Genomic DNA, 16,672 nt, shown 5'->3' with positions numbered 1-16,672 from the left:
TTAAGAGAAAACAGTCGAGTGATTAAAAATCAATCTATAAAATTCATTAAGCAAATTGAAAAAATTAAAAGTGCAGTAAGTGAATAAGAGAGAGTAAAATCTAGTTACCAAACATGTCATTTACCCTTTTTTAAACAAATTTACTAATGTCGTTATCCAATGATATAATAGGACAACTATAATGTCATAATCCAATCACATCACATTGTAGCTTGAATATATGATAAATTACTCGTATAGTCAGTAAACTATAGATGTAGTTTTATTTTGATTATTGAACTATAAATTTTATTAATTATGTCATTATATCAATAAAATGGTTTCATTCAAGATATTATTAACGAAAATATTGACATATCAGTTAAGAAAATTTTTATAATTATATATTTAAATTTTATTATTAATATATCTCTCGATTTGATCTTAATTTAATTTAATAAATTTTATTCATCGCTTAATTGAATGAAAACAAATGAAACAAGAGTGAAAAAAATAAACTTATATAATCTAGGACCTCTATCTTTACTAAGAATTAAGTTTGATTGACATTATATCTCAAATTTTAATGTAGCAAATTTAGTAAAAAATATCAAAATCGAGGACCAAATGCATGAGACACATTCATTTCAAGTGCACCTCTGTGAACTTCGATTTCACAGGAGTTTTAAAAAAAACTGGAAAAAAAACCCTGAAACGGAGATGGTATATATATTTGAATGGATTACTGAGTTTTGCAGTGACAGCAGTTGAATTTAGTGTGCTTTTTCATGTTATATTTCAATGGATTACTGATAGATTTCATTAGAATAAAGTAATGCATGGAAAGCTTTTTTTTTGAAATATATCTGAAAGCACAATGAATTCTTCCCGACAGCACGATAGGATATTTGGGAATGTTGAGTCGGGCCTGTCTTGATAGACTCGGTTCAGATTCACATGTTGAGGAAGCAGATTGTATTGTATACGGAGCTCCTCCAAAATTCTCTTCAATTCAAGAACCAGTTCGGATTTGCGCCTGTTCTTCTCTCCCAGGTCCAGGAAGTTCATCGTATGTGTACAAATGAGAGCCATCTTTAACTTATTAACGTTCTCGATTTCCTTCACCACGACAAGATGACCGGGATGCCACAGTGAATTCGCCTCCAAATGCCTGGTAAGAAGCGAAAAACATGAATCGTATAATGATGAACTTGTAATGTACAAGTATGATGAGTCCTGTCTTACGTCTTTATTTCTTCTTTCAGCATGCCTATTGTCTTCACCGGGGTCGTAAAATCAATTGAGAAATCTATTATCTCGGCCATGTCTGGACTTCGGTAATAGTTGCTGATAGGCTTTGTGGCCAAAACCGAATTCGGGTAGTACACCGTTTCTTTATCGAGCTTCAGGAAGACGGTCGTTAAAATGTTCATCTCCTCCACCACCAACTGTTGGTTATCAGATCATAAAGCATAGTAAGTAATCTTTTATAGACATGTATTTATAGGAGCATTGACCTTTCAATAGTTACCTGAACACAATCGACCACGCAACGATCACCTACATCAAACGGATGCATCACGAATACGATGGCTTCGAACATTGTCTTGCAGGTGTTTCCAAATATAAAGACTGCAACTACTAGTTGTGATGAAAGGAGAAAGAGCACTTTTGTGGTTGCAATTTCCATCAGTAGAACCCAAATGACAATGGTAACAATGATCAGGATCACTGTCACAAGTTTGTTCAGCTGCTTTATGGCCGTTTTGGTGTCGCTCAGAGCGTGCGCTAGCGTCTTCCGGTCCTGGTAAACCTTTATCTGTACGAAACAACACGAGAAACGTCGGTCTAGGCATGTATACATGTACGTATGCATGTATATAGTGCTCTTACCACCCAGTTTGTGAAACTTTTTCTGTCAATTTTTCCGGTGTTTGATCCTTCAAACAATAGAAACACAAGATCCACTTCCTCCTTGATCATGAACCTCAATAGGTCATCTTCATCTATGTAAATGATCATAAAGAGTACATAATAAGATACAGGACATAAAGGACCTGGCATGGAAAATCGATCTACTCACCGGCGATTGTGATTGCTATCGTGTCGAGCCACATTCGAGAAAACTTGATGAGCAACATACTGTGCCTCCTCCTTATTAGTGATTTCTCTATATCCCTGTTAGCCGCTATCTTCATAAACGCTTTCGTCTAATGTGTTGGAGACGGTCGAAAGCCCTGAATTCGTGACAGCATCAACCAACACCTTCATGTGCCATGACGAAACTTTCTCTCGTTTCAATTTATGGACTTTTCCTTCTTCTCTTTCGATACTTTTCCTTTCTTCGGTTTACTCACGGTCAAATGAGCCTGCGATCTTCGGAACCTGTCGATCTCCATAAACAGAGGTCTAGAAAGGGTCCGTAGAACGTAGTGATGGAAGACTGATTCTTGTATTCTGTCAAAGAATTTGTTCATAAGGAAATTGGAAGCCAATAACTTTAACAACAAAGTCTTCAACAACCACAGGAATGATCCGATGACGATGCTTACCAACGTCCACGTTACGCCGTCGAGGATCTCCGTGGCGGTCTTCGATCTCTCGACGCCGAGGAACAAAAGAACTGAAGTAGCAAGAATCAAACTAAGCCAAATAAACACTAGAACACACTTCTTCAATCCATGAACAAAGTACAACACTTTCTTCCTAAACAAAAAGTTGATCTCAATCATGAAAACAACAAGATGCATAAACCAATTGGTAACCAACAAACCACAAAATATAACCATCACAAGAACACACCATTTCCAAACGTGCAAACCCAAAATATGTGTCCTCTCTAGTTCATCTAAACTCAAGCTGGCTACCAAGCACCCAAGTAGTAACAGAAACACGAACAACTCGATCACAACCTTGGGTTTCACTCACTTAAGCTTCTCTTTATGTAATCCAACTTTCTTGATGATCTCATCGTGTTCGTTTTTGGCATTCGACGTAATCGAATACGTTTTCGACATGGCAGAATCCGTCCTAATGACTCTATAGGGTGAATTAGTACCAACAACATGTTCTTGATCAGTCGGATTAGTCTCTTCCATTTGATCATACTCAATCAGATAAGGTCTTTGTCCACCAAATCTTGACTTGGGTTTTGCTAATGATCTTCTTCTAGTGAGGAGAAGCTGAGGCTCATTTCCTGCATTTGGGAGTTTCGGTGGTTTATTTGCAGAAACATCAGCATTTTCTTCATTGGGAACACTGATCGACACTTCTACAGAGCTTCCCTTCTCTCCCATGGCCTTAACTTTTATCAAACACCTGGAAGACTGGAATTTCGGTTCAGACAGCGACAGACATTGTAAGGAACACCCAAAGACAAAAGGAAGAAGCAGATTGTCGGAGAAAGACAGAGGTTTGTTTGACAAAGGTGAAAGCTTTTTGTCAATGGTGATGAAGGGAGAGGTACAAAGTGTAGTATTTTTTTTTACTGTTTTTAATGAAACAGAGACGAGAAAGACAAGATTCTGGTTTTGTTGAAACTAATTTTTTTATTATTTTAGTGTTGAAAGTTAGAGGTGGAAGCAAGCAGCGGGACAAAGTGTTGATTAAGGTTCCATTCTACATGATGAAGATGCTTTCTTGAAGCTGCCTAGCATGAGTAGATTTAGATCAGATTCATTAATTCAAAATTTTATTTATTCTATAAATTTGGTTGATCAGATTCATTAATTAAAATATTAAATAGATTATTAGATTATTTTAGTCGCACGAACTAACTTATCTCAGTAGTTAAAGGAATTATTGTTGTTCATAGATATCATAACTCGATTTCCAAATAGTAGAAAGTATTTATAATATATATTACTTTGTAATCACATGCGCTTAATTAAAAAAAATAATGTTAGTCTCCAAAATTTAACTCTTTCGTAATTAAAAATTCCATCAAGTTAATCATTTTTATTATACTATTAAATCAAACAAGTCTATCGAATTAAATTTATTATGTTGTTTTAAATTACAACCAAATTTATAGAATAAATAAATTTTTAAAATTAAAACTTTTATTATATCATAGCATATTATTTTCATGACTAATATTTAATAATCCATGATTTACTTATATTAATTGAATAACAAAAACATCTTGAAGGATATAGATGAATTTAAAATCAATCTTATAGTATGGATTAATTTCCAACTATCTATATCTTTTCAACACATTGAAAATGTTACCTAATTAATAATAGTAATTATTAAACAAAACATTTTATTAGATAGGAGTCGGATAGGGTGTCCTCCTCCTCATTTATTACGTGCATTGGAAATTTAAAGGTTAATTTCAAAGGTGAATATAATTTTTAAAAGAATTATGTATTTAATTTTAGGTGAATATAACTTTTTATTTAATATTACAATTAATTAACTTTGAGTCCATCAAGGTTTAATTATAATGACGTGTCAGAACTTTGAAGAAAAGTCAACTCAAATCTTGGTCATTATAAAAATAAATTGAATTGAACATGTCATTTTGAATTAATTAACCAATAAATTAGATTCATAAATAAAAATTGAGGGCCCAAATATATTTTATTTATTTTTTGTGTATAAATTAATGACATGTTTTTAATAGAAATTAATGACACATTGGTTTTTCTCTAATTATTTGTATATAAAAAAAATTTTACAACACACGTCGCATACAATAATTTATCACTAAAGGGGTGTAACGAAACGTTCCACAAGTAAATATGTTCTTATTATGTAAAATTAAAAAATATAAAGATTTATTTAAAATTAACCATTAATTTAAATTTAGTTTTAATTTTAAAAAATTATATTTTAATTATAATTTTTTATTAAAAATAATAATTAATTTAAATAATTTAATTTATTTAGCATTAGAATTTATAAATTAATTAAATTAGGAATGACTACCAACCACAATCATCGTCGGATACCTTGACTTACCGAAAAACTTGTCGAAAAATATTACATTACAAATCCAATACTATCGTCTTTTGTTCCCATTCACCATCACTTACTAATCACTCAACAATTGTCCAGCAGTCGAACGCGCAGGTGAACCCCTGCAGAGAAGTGACTGGGACCCCTCATTGATTTCATAAGGGTGAAAGGCAAGTTTTAATTTGAATGGTAAAATTACATTTCAATACCCTATTTGTATTTTATTTCAAGTGATTAAATTACATGTAAAATCCCCATAGTTTCTCCTATTTATATTTTAGAAAAACTTACTTTTCTGTTTTAATAGACATGGCTAAATTACACTACCCACATATTTTTGTTCTAATTTAAAAATATAATGAAATTAATGATAACAAATTTAATTTCATATTATTTCTTATCATTAATAAATAAAAATTAAATTTCTCATGAAAGAATAATGATTTAATGCTAATAAAAATAATGGATAAAATAATTTATTAATAATATTCTTAATTAAAATCAAAGAGTATATTTGAAATTAATTATCAAAATAAAAGTAAAATACAAATTATAGAAGATTTAAAACTTAAAAGTGTAAAATCTAAACAGGTGAAAATAAGGGGGTTTGCATGCAATTTGACAATTTAAATTAGAACAAAGGTAGGGTAGTGTAATTAAGTCATGTCTATTAAAACAGAAAAGTAAGTTAGTCTAAAATATAAATAGGAGAAAGTGTAAGGGATTTTCATGCAATTTAATCATTCGAAATAACACAAATAGAGGGGGTTGGAATGTAGTTTTGCTATTCAAATTGAAAATTACCTTTCACCCTCGTGAAATCAATGGAAACAGAGGGGCAACGGTCACTTTTCTGTAGGGGTTCTCCTGGGCGTTCGACTGTTGGGTAATTGATTGGTGATTATTAGGTGATGGTGAAGCCCACGACGGTAATGTTGGATTTATAATATAATATTTTTTAATAAGCTTTTAGTGAGTTAAGGATTGCTATTAATGGTCATTCTTAACTTAAACAATTTACAAATTTTAATGTTAAATAAATTAAATAATTTCAATTAATTATTATTTTTAATAAAATAATAATAATTTAAATATGATTCTATTAAAATTTAAACTAAAATTTAATTAATGGTTAATTTTAGATAAATCTTTATATTTTTTAATATTTATATGATAATTATAAATTGTCTTGTGGTGCGTTTCAGTAAGCTGCATTAATGATATGGTACAGAATACGATGTGTGTTGTAGAATGTTCTATATAAATGGTTGAACTACTCAACTATAAATCAATGATTTAATGGTGTTTTTTAATTTTATTCTCCAATAACAATTTTTATTCGTGTCATATAATCAGATTAATTTTTCAGTCTTCAGAATTTTAAATGTTAAAATCTAGTCTATATTTATAGAAAATAAACCAACTTCACTAAAACAATTTTTAATCACTAAAACTATAATAAAATTCAATTAATTGTCAATTGTAATTTAGACCCATATATAACAATATTCTCTTGACATAAATCTCATCGAGGCATGATCCAAATTTTAGTTGAAAAATCACCTTCAACTGTTCAATAACTTTAATTCTTACGTATATAAAATATTAATTGAAGCATTGTTAAATCGATTTACTCATTGCAACAAATTTTCTTATATATACCTCTAATATCACTAACAAAAAATGCAACAACAATTCATTTTTTTTTTAAATTGAATAACTACTCATCATCATGAGTCTTGGACTATGAGGTTGGTACTGCTTGTTAGAAATTTAGAAGCGGAGAAAAAAAATTAATATATCGACATGACATAAATCATATACAAGAGATATAATTTACAAGAGATATAATTTTACATGAGGTAAAATTCTTTTATATCATTAGAAGAAATTGACCAGATAAAAAAGTACTACTGTTTTGTAAGATGAAGACGGTAAAAATATTAGTTTATTAGGTCATTTTTAAAATTAATTTATGATTTACGATAAATGTTACAGTGCATGGTAAATTCGCCACATCAACATGAGCAAATTTTCCAAATAATATATTTTTATTTAAACTCGTAACGTCGAGATGACGAATTCTAATAAAATATATTTTTTTTATTAATTGTTATTACGTCATAGTGACAAGTTTCAATAAAAAATATTTTATTGAAACTCATCACCTTGACGTAACAAGTTTTAAATCATTATAATAAATGACGTAGTTCTCGAAATAAGAAAATTTGGTGCCATATTAGGTTAAATAATTAACATGCATATGGTATTGGGGCAAAATTACCTAAGTTGAAATGAAATTGCCATTGGACAACATACTCAAGTTTGGCCTTTTATAGTACGGTATAATCCTAAACAAGCTCAGTTTAGGGCCGAGTCAGTCCACTTCTGACATGAAACTTTGGGCTTCCCTTGGACAAAAAAATATAGAGAACAAAAATATTGTATATTATTTTATTGGTCACTAATTTATGGTGTCAATTCAATTTTATCCAGTTCATAATTCTTTTATTGATTCGGACTAATTTTTTATTAAAATTAGAATTAAATTAATAGAATGTATAAGTAATAAGGATCAAATATGTTATTACCAAATTTGCTTACCAATCACATGAATAATTTTGTTAATAATTCATTTTTTTTATTCACTTATTAACATAGAATCGATCCCATAGTTTTAATGTCCAATAAGAAAATGATATAATAACAAAAAAATGTCACAATGTTTAACTGAATGGTTAATTTAGTCTCTTATTCCTTTTTTTTTATAGATATTTTAATCCCAACATTTAATTTTGAGATAAAATAACCATGGTTAAATTAAAATCATTAACTGACTAACGATCAATGCTTATTGTTGATATGATAACTTCCATTAATTTCCTCCAACCCCAACTATAAAATTTTGACTTATTGAAATTTGCCATATGTCTCTACCCTTACAATAATAAAATGTTACTATTTTCTCATTCTTGTTGTCTTTTTTTCCGGGGACAAACTTGAAACTTGAAGCTAAACTCGATTATATGAATTGGCCTATTTTATATAATCACCCATGCATTGGGCTCAAAAGTCTAAACTCTCTGTCTGCTGAACTTTGCCCTTATTTGAAACATTATGCGAGACATGAAATCATTCTGTCAATAAGATAATGCGTGCGTGCATGTGTTTTAACACCAAAAATGGGTCAATTTTTGTCGGCTTATCATAGCTTGTTTAACCATTAAAAATGACATAATGACCTCTCATTATTTTATCTCATCAAATTTAACTTTTTAAGTTATTCGATTAAAGTAGAATTATTATGCTTACCATAACTGTAATTGGTTTTCCTCCATGTTTTCCTTTGTATTTTTTTGTAAAATATTCTATTTGTATAATTTTTTCCTAACTTTTCACTAGTTACTCATTTTCGTCTGGGTTTTATTTAGTGTGTGTATATATATATATATATAATATAGCTTTGGAAAATATATTTTTGATAACATATAATATATAATTTTGAAAATATTTTGAAAACATATATATAATATATAGTTTTTTAAAACATTTTGAAAATATTTATAATATAAAATTTTTAAAAAATATTTTGAAAACATATATATAATATATAGTTCTTGAAAATATATATAATATATAGTTTTCAAAAATATTTTGAAAAAAAATATATAATATATAGTTTTTAAAAACATATATATAATATATATATAATATATAGTTTTTGAAAATATATACATATAGTTTTAAAAATATTTTGAAAACCTATATATAATATATAGTTTTTGAAAACACTTTTGAAAATATATTATAGTTTCTTGAAAATAATATTTATTATAGTATAGTATTATATTGGATTATTTATTATTTATATTTATTATTATATTTTTATTTATTTTCTTTTTTTTATGTAATTTGGTCCAACAGGGAGTCCAACTAGGTGGCAGGCCTGACCCAGCCAACCAACCAACCCGACTAAGCAACAAACTGACCCGCTAGGCCCAGCAGGTTAGGCCTGCTTCAGGAAAGCTAGGGTTTCATCCCATTTCTCTTTCAGCGCCGCGCGTTTTGGACCGTCGGATCAACTTGCCATCCGACGGTCAAGATAACAACACACTAGGGCTTGGAGAGTTCCCACCCCAGCCGCAACCAACCACCAGATTTTTTTTTTGCACAACTCAACAAACGTGATTTCATGGGCTTCAAAACCAACCACAAAATATGTATTTTAATCCTAGTGAAACAATAAACGAAACGAAAAATAAGGATTTCTAAGTCTATAAATTCATGTAAATCAAAAACAAAAGACAAGGATTAAAATAAAGTTATTATTTTTACCTTTTTTGGTTCGAATCTGGAGGTATTTTTGGGTATTTTGTGTTTTATTTTTTCTTTTTGGTTCGAAAAATCCCCCAAGAAGGATGAAACCAATGATCGGATGAGGGGCATATGAAAGATCTTTTTGTAGATCTAGTCCTCCTCGAGGTTGTTTTATAAAAAATGAGGGGATTTTTGAAGAAAAAATGCCAAAAGCTTTCGAAAAATATAATTTTTTTGGATCTCACCGTCGATGAACGGCAGCCGGCGAGGCGGTGACCGACGGAAAACTGGGTTTAAAGATGAATGTTCTTCCCATAATGAAGAATATCAAGAACATTTGAGAGAAAAGGGAATAAGGGGGTTTGATTCTCTTTTTAGGGAGAAGGAAAAATGAAACATTTTTCTATTTTTTGGGCTTTATACTCGACCCGCTGACCTGCTTGGAGACCCATAGACCCACGTGTTTTTGCATGGGTAGGGTAAAATAACATTTTCGATTCTTTAAGGTTTTTTAGAAATTCATTTCGTCTTTTTATCTTAATTTTGCTAAAGTTTCTTTTAAATTCTTCCTTCATTTACTTTTTAATTTGGCCCTTTTTTTATATATATTTTATGTTTTCATTTAATTATATTTTGTATATTATTATGTTTTACGTGGTTTTGACCCGACCATAATTGTTTTTATTTTTTTTTATTTTTCTATTTAGCCAATTTTTGGGTTTTTTTTAATATTTTTTACTTTATTTATTTTTTTAATTTTAATTTTAGTAATTGTTTGTATTTAATTTCACAATTGGTATTTCTTTTTTTAGTTTTAATTTAATAGACCTATTTTCTTACAATATTTTTTATTTCTTTATGTTTTCCATATGTGTGATTTATTTTTGTTCTATTTATTTCTATTTTCCATTCTGTTTTTTTGTTTCTTTTACTTTGATTAATTCAGTACTTCATTTTTAATATTTTTTGACCTTTTAGGATTATTCTTAAATCAATTAAAGGTAAATAATTTGAATCGATTTTTTTACTTTTTAATTTAACTTACAATTTTTTTAATTAAGTCAACTGGAAATTAAATTAGTACCGAAAAGGGCAGTAAAAGGGTGCTAATCCTTCCTTGACTATAACCGACTCTCAAATCCTACATATTTCTGGTAAAACAAAGATCAAGTAAGATGGTGTCTGATCAACCTAATTATTTTTAAATGATCGGTGGCGGCTCTAACCCATTTATTCAAGTCGAAGCCAAATTCCAGGCCCAACCCGAAAGACGATTGAGACAACTCAAAATAATAATATTTTTTATTTAATATTATAATATTATACTTTTTAATATTATATTAATATATATATTCATTTATATGGTGATTTTTCTGAAAATCACCTTTTCCTTAAATAAATGTGTCAAACACCCTTTGAGATAATATTACGGATCTAACACCCTTTGCAGAAAGGCGCGACCCATGTACCGCGCCTTACACTGATGTGGCGCCATGTGAGGTAAGGTGCGACCCATGCACCGTGCCTTATGCTGATGTGGCGCCACGAAGGGTAAGGCACGGTGCATGGGTCGCGCCTTATGCCAACTGGAGCCACATCAGCGTAAAGAGCGGTGCATGGGCAATGCCTTACTGTCGGCTAACACACGCGCCATATAGGCACGGTGCATGGGTCGCACCTTTTATGATTATATACGTATTTCTCAGGTTTTAAACTTTTTTCTCAGCTATAAATACGCTCTCAACCCATAAACATTCACAGCAATCTTCTCAACCCGAAAAATCACACAACAAATCTTTCAACCCGTAAACATCACCCTATAATCCTTTTATCTTTGATTCAGAAGTTCGTTCGATCTTTCGTTGTAAGGTATTTTTAAATATATAATATTTTTTATAATTATATATGATTATTTGAAAAAATATTGTACTAATTATTTTCAATTAATTTTTGTGGTTGTAAAATTAGAAAGCGGGAGCATATGTCGAAATATTGTTTCCGATACGATAATAATATAAAATTATATTTTTTAAATTATTTACGTTTATGTCTAAAAATTTTATTACGTTATATTTTAATTCATATATTATTTATTTAATTAGGCTTGTTTCATGTTTTTTTTGCAGATATAAGACTGTCTCTCTTTCAAACTCTAAGAATGACACGAATTTCAGCTATTGTTTATTATGATGGAGAAATTTGGGAAGATGAAACCGACGTTCATTATGTTAAAATATCCTTCAAGAGAAACATAACTCTTGAGGAGCTGATAACGAAGATTTCAACGAAGGTTCATGTTGGAAGTACTAGAAGAATATCGTCGCTTCAGTACAGATTTCCAACATCATTGTTTCCGTTAACTTATATAGTGTTCGAACTATCGAACAATGATGATGTTGAAATGATGGTTGATTCTCAAAATCATTATTCAGATGTCGATACAGAGATGTATGCAAAGTTTGTTAAAGTGTGTGTTGTTCGGGGTCTGTCATTAAGCTCCCATTATGGGCTGGCTGAACAAGGTGATCAAGTTGACAGCCCAACTACAGTAATGTGTAATGCTTTTAATGCCATAATGGGAAATCCGTATCATGGTGTCATCCCATCAACTTCAATAGGGAGACATTCATCAGCAACTCCTTACGATCTATACTGAGGTGGGTCCACAAACAATCCATATGACAACATCGCATCCAGTTCAAGGGGAAGACATTCATCTACCAATTTCTTTGACCTAAATATGGAGATGCCCTCGATGCAACAATCTGTGCAGTTTCCATTTGACACGATGGCTTCAAGCTCCAGGGGAGGCATTCTACTGCGAGCTTTTTCAATCTCAATGTCGAGATGCCTTCTAGTTCAAGGGGAAGGCATGCAAATAGTAGGTTCTTTGACCTAAATGTGGAGAGCATGGAGGAACCCTCATCTCCACCAGAAGAATTGCTTCTTGAGCCAGGTGCTGATGGTGCTGAGACTGGACTATTTATTCACCCAGAATCACCGCAGTTCAACTTCGATGATGTAGATGAAGTTCCCACAAATGTGGTACAAACTGAACCTCCAGCACACATGTATGAAGCTTAATATGGTGCAATGTACGGGCCAGAATTTGTGGATATGCCTAATCTTGATGACTATGGATTTAACTCATCAATAATTAATGGTGAGTTATATTTAGGCATGGAGTTTTCAAGTAAGGAAGAAGCGATGACGGCTATAAAAAATTACAATATCTGTAATTTTGTTCACTCCAGAGTTGACCGCTCTACGCCAGAAAAGTATGTATGCCACTGTGTCCGACGTGAAAATGGATGCAATTGGATGGTTCACGTATCGAATAGGAAGAGGAAAAATAATAGATGGGAACTAACGATATAGAACTGTCCTCACACATGTTGTGCTGGAGGGATCAACCAAGATCATCCCAACTTGGACTCTGAAGTGATCTGCCAAGCCATCATGCCCATGGTAAAAGCAAGCTCCCATATAGCTATTGTTGTGTTGATTTCAGCTATACAATCGCAGTATGGGTATTTCATCTCATACAGAAAAGCATGGTTGACAAAGCAGAGTGCAATTAAAAAACTTCACGGCGAATGGGATGCATCTTACAACAAACTTCCAAGTTGGTTTAGGGTGGTGCGAAGGTTGAATCCTAGGACAATTGTGGACTTTGAAACTTATCATTCATACCATAATGATCGAGTTCTTCATGATCGATGTCAATTCTACCGGGTTTCTTGGACTTACCCACAGTGCATTAATGTTGTGAAATACTGCAAGCTTATGTCCAGATCGACGAGACTTTCTTGTATGGAAAATACAAGCAAGTTTTACTATTGGCGGTTGTCCAAGATGGTAATCGCAATATTCTTCCAGTTGTTTTTGCCCTTTTTGAAGGATAATATACATATTCTTGGGCTTTTTTTCCTCCGAAACTTACGTTCACATGGCATTTTAGATCACAGAGCTGGGATCAGAGTAGCAATGGAGTCTTTGGGTCCAATGTGGCAACCACCCTTTGTCCAACATAGGTATTGTTTCCGACACATTGTTGCGAACTACCATGGAAGGTTCAAGAAGAATGATGAGTGCCAATTACTTGTGCGCATGGGTAAGTGAAACTGCTGTAGTTTTTTTTCTTTAAATCATTTTCATTTTTTTATAGAAACAAAGTTAGTAAGTTCTACATTTTATGCTCAGGTTACGAACTACTACCTCAAACTTTTGAATCCATGCTTCAAGATTTATGGGCGAAGAACGAGGAAGGATACGAATACATCAGCCTCATCAATAAAGAAATGTGGACAAATGTATATGATGGTGGATATTGATATGGACACATGATGACCAACTTGGCTGAGGCAATCAATTCGACCTTAAAAGGGACACGTCACTTACTTGTAACGACTTTGGTAAAAATGACATATTTTTGTTTAGGAGCGCTTTTTGCAAAGCTCGGGGGACAAGCTCAAACATGGATGCAAGGCGGTCATGTCTATCACCCTAGATTAGTTACAGATCTACAAAAAAAAATTGTTTCATCAAATAGAATGTATGTAACAAGCTTCTCTAGAACGCGTGAATTGTTTCGTGTCACAGAGATGTCGCGACCTCTTCAAGGGATTGAAGCTAACTCGTTAAGAGTAAATCTATGGGACAGATGGTGTGACTGTGGGTTTTTTAAGCTCTGAAGTATCCATGCTCTCATGTGATAGAAGCCTGCTCGTATACCCGGCAAGACTATAACCATTTTCTGGATCCCATATACCTTCTATCAGAAGTGTTTAAGGTATACGAATTTGAGTTCCCCCATAGGTAATGACAAAGACCCTAATGAGGTTCAGAATTGGGTTCCGATTGTACCAGATCCAACTTTATTGAGGGATCGTGGTCCTCCAAAATCCACTTGAATTCATTGTGATATGGATATTCGAGAACCATCTAGACAAAACAGAAGATATGGGTATTGTAGAAACCCAGGACACAGTAGAAAAACATGTCCACTTCTTTTGTCATCAAGTAACCATTGATGAGGAACTGATGAAGTTGTTGTTTATCAAAGAATAGTTCTTGCAATTTAATTCACATTTACTTAAAGTTAATTCCATTTGATAACCACTGATTAATTAAAAAACAATACAAGAAAACGATAAAGAAGAACCATTCAAAGCGCAAATTATCCATCAACATTGATAATGAAGAACCATTCAAATATATGACACATTTTTATTGGTACAACGGGATTCGACGTTGGCGTTATATGTGATTAAAATAAAAGAGATAATAAGTGACAAACTTGAGAAAGTTATCGAACACAATTATTAAATTTTATCAAACTAATAGCAATTTGGTATTTTAATATAATTTTAAATACAACAAACTTTTAAAAGACAATTGTTTTTTATACATATATTTACTATTATTATTATTATAAAAACAATTAAAAACACTAAATGATCATCACCATTCGCTTGAATTAAGTAATAAAAAAATTAACAAAATAAATTAAATATTAAATGGTAAATAATAAAAAATTACAATAAAGAAAGTCTAACAAACAAGTAAATACAAATATAATAAAATATAAAAAAACTATCGACCGGTGCGAATGTGTTCCGCAGGGCAGTGGCTGTCAGTCTCGATGAGGACTTCTTCGTATAACTGGTTCTGACTCCTCACTGTCATCATCACCATCCTCATCATCATGATCATCGTTGTCGTCGTCATCGTCATCAGGAGCAGATACATTTTGTTGATGAGGAGTTGATGACGGTGTAGCACCTCCATAAAATAAGGACCTTGGAGGTGTATGATTGAATATCCCACCGCTCACAGAAAACTGGGAAAACTGAGAAAACACAGACATTGATGAGTGGGAAAACTGTATAGGAGGTGTCTATGCGGTAGCCATCGGTGGTGAGGTTGGACTCGCTAAATAACAAGTATATGAACCCTAAGTCAGATCTACAAACATAGAACCATAATATCCTCCAGAAGGGGTCATATAACTCTGTGGCGGTGGTAGCATCTAGTATGGGAATGGTGGCAGCGACATCTGATATGGCTACAGGGTGTATGTCGTTGCAGACGGTGGTTGCTGTGAAGGTTCCGGTGCTGCAGTTGACGAAGAACCGGAAACACCTACTTTCTGTCCACGAGTCGGGAGACGATGGGGTTGTGACGGTGCACGTCTCTGTCGACGTCGATAAATACTCCGTCCTCGTGCATCCTTGGAAAGAAGGAACGGTTTCCCGTTACTGTTGAACCACTCGTAATAACTATTTGCAACCGTCAAATGGTCAACATAAATGGGTTCTGTATGGGGAATGCACCGACCTCGATCATCTCATATCATGACCCACTCATAATGTTTCACCAGTCAATCTATATATTTCTTACCGCGTCGATCGGTGTTATACAACTGGTCGAGATTTTGAAGTGCTTCCGAATTGGTTATACATGTAACACCCCCAACCCGTACCTGACCATGAAACAAATCCGAGGTGTCACATTGACTGTTCAAAACATGTACATTTATAAAGACCATAGAAAATTTAAACTTTCATTAATATAAAGTTAACCTTTTACATCAATATGTTCAAAACATTATCAAAATTGATCAGAGCATACATACTTAACGACTTTGTTTACATGTCAACATGTCTATTACATAAAAATACATACTTTACAAAATATTTCTGATCTGATCTTTAAGTGGAGATATGGTGTTCTACTGGTCCTAAGCTTGATCCTCTTACTTATCAACACCTACGTGTAAAACACTTACACGCTAAGTTATAGACTTAGTGAGAATGTAACAATTAATCGAAGCTATAACCACCTAACAAATGCATGAATATTTCATACACCTCAAACTTATATGCACACATATCATATTATCATTATTAACATTCTTATTATTCATTCATATAATCATATACTCTTAAAACTAAAAAATTCTTACCACATCACATAACTATAATAATACTTTTTCACATTTCAAAGCATATATATCATACACAATGCACTTGTTTTTTCTTTATTTCTTAGCCCATGTATACTTTTGAGAACTTAAGGTATGTGAGTACATAGAGGTTGTGCACATATGCTGTCACCACAGCTCGTATAATTCCCACTCGGGGCACATAGAGTTTTGTCCCGAAGGACCGCGTAGAAATGTCCCGAAGGACTACATATAACACATTTGTCCTGAAGGGCCACTCCTTAAGGACCACATACATATTTCAATGGACCAAATAGGTGTACCTAAGTACCTCATATATGTTCCAATGGATTACATATATGTCCCGAAGGACCACGTAGAACCCTCGACTCTTGGCATGCCAACTATACCCCTAGCTCTCATAACACATAACATGGGCATTATCATTTATGTTTGTCACATATA

General features: G+C 32.4%; 1 pseudogene; it reads right to left on the bottom strand.

Annotated features, from left to right (window-relative positions):
- Positions 1-801: 801 nt before the first annotated feature.
- LOC120197615 lies at positions 802-15,130 on the bottom strand (annotated as a pseudogene).
- Positions 15,131-16,672: the final 1,542 nt, after the last annotated feature.

Source organism: Hibiscus syriacus, unplaced genomic scaffold (assembly GCF_006381635.1).
Source record: "Hibiscus syriacus cultivar Baekdansim isolate YM2019G1 unplaced genomic scaffold, ASM638163v2 tig00117048_pilon, whole genome shotgun sequence".
Classification (NCBI taxonomy): domain Eukaryota; kingdom Viridiplantae; phylum Streptophyta; class Magnoliopsida; order Malvales; family Malvaceae; genus Hibiscus; species Hibiscus syriacus.
The sequence above is the reverse complement of the archived record's forward strand: the minus strand, read 5'-3'. Positions and strand labels throughout refer to the sequence as shown.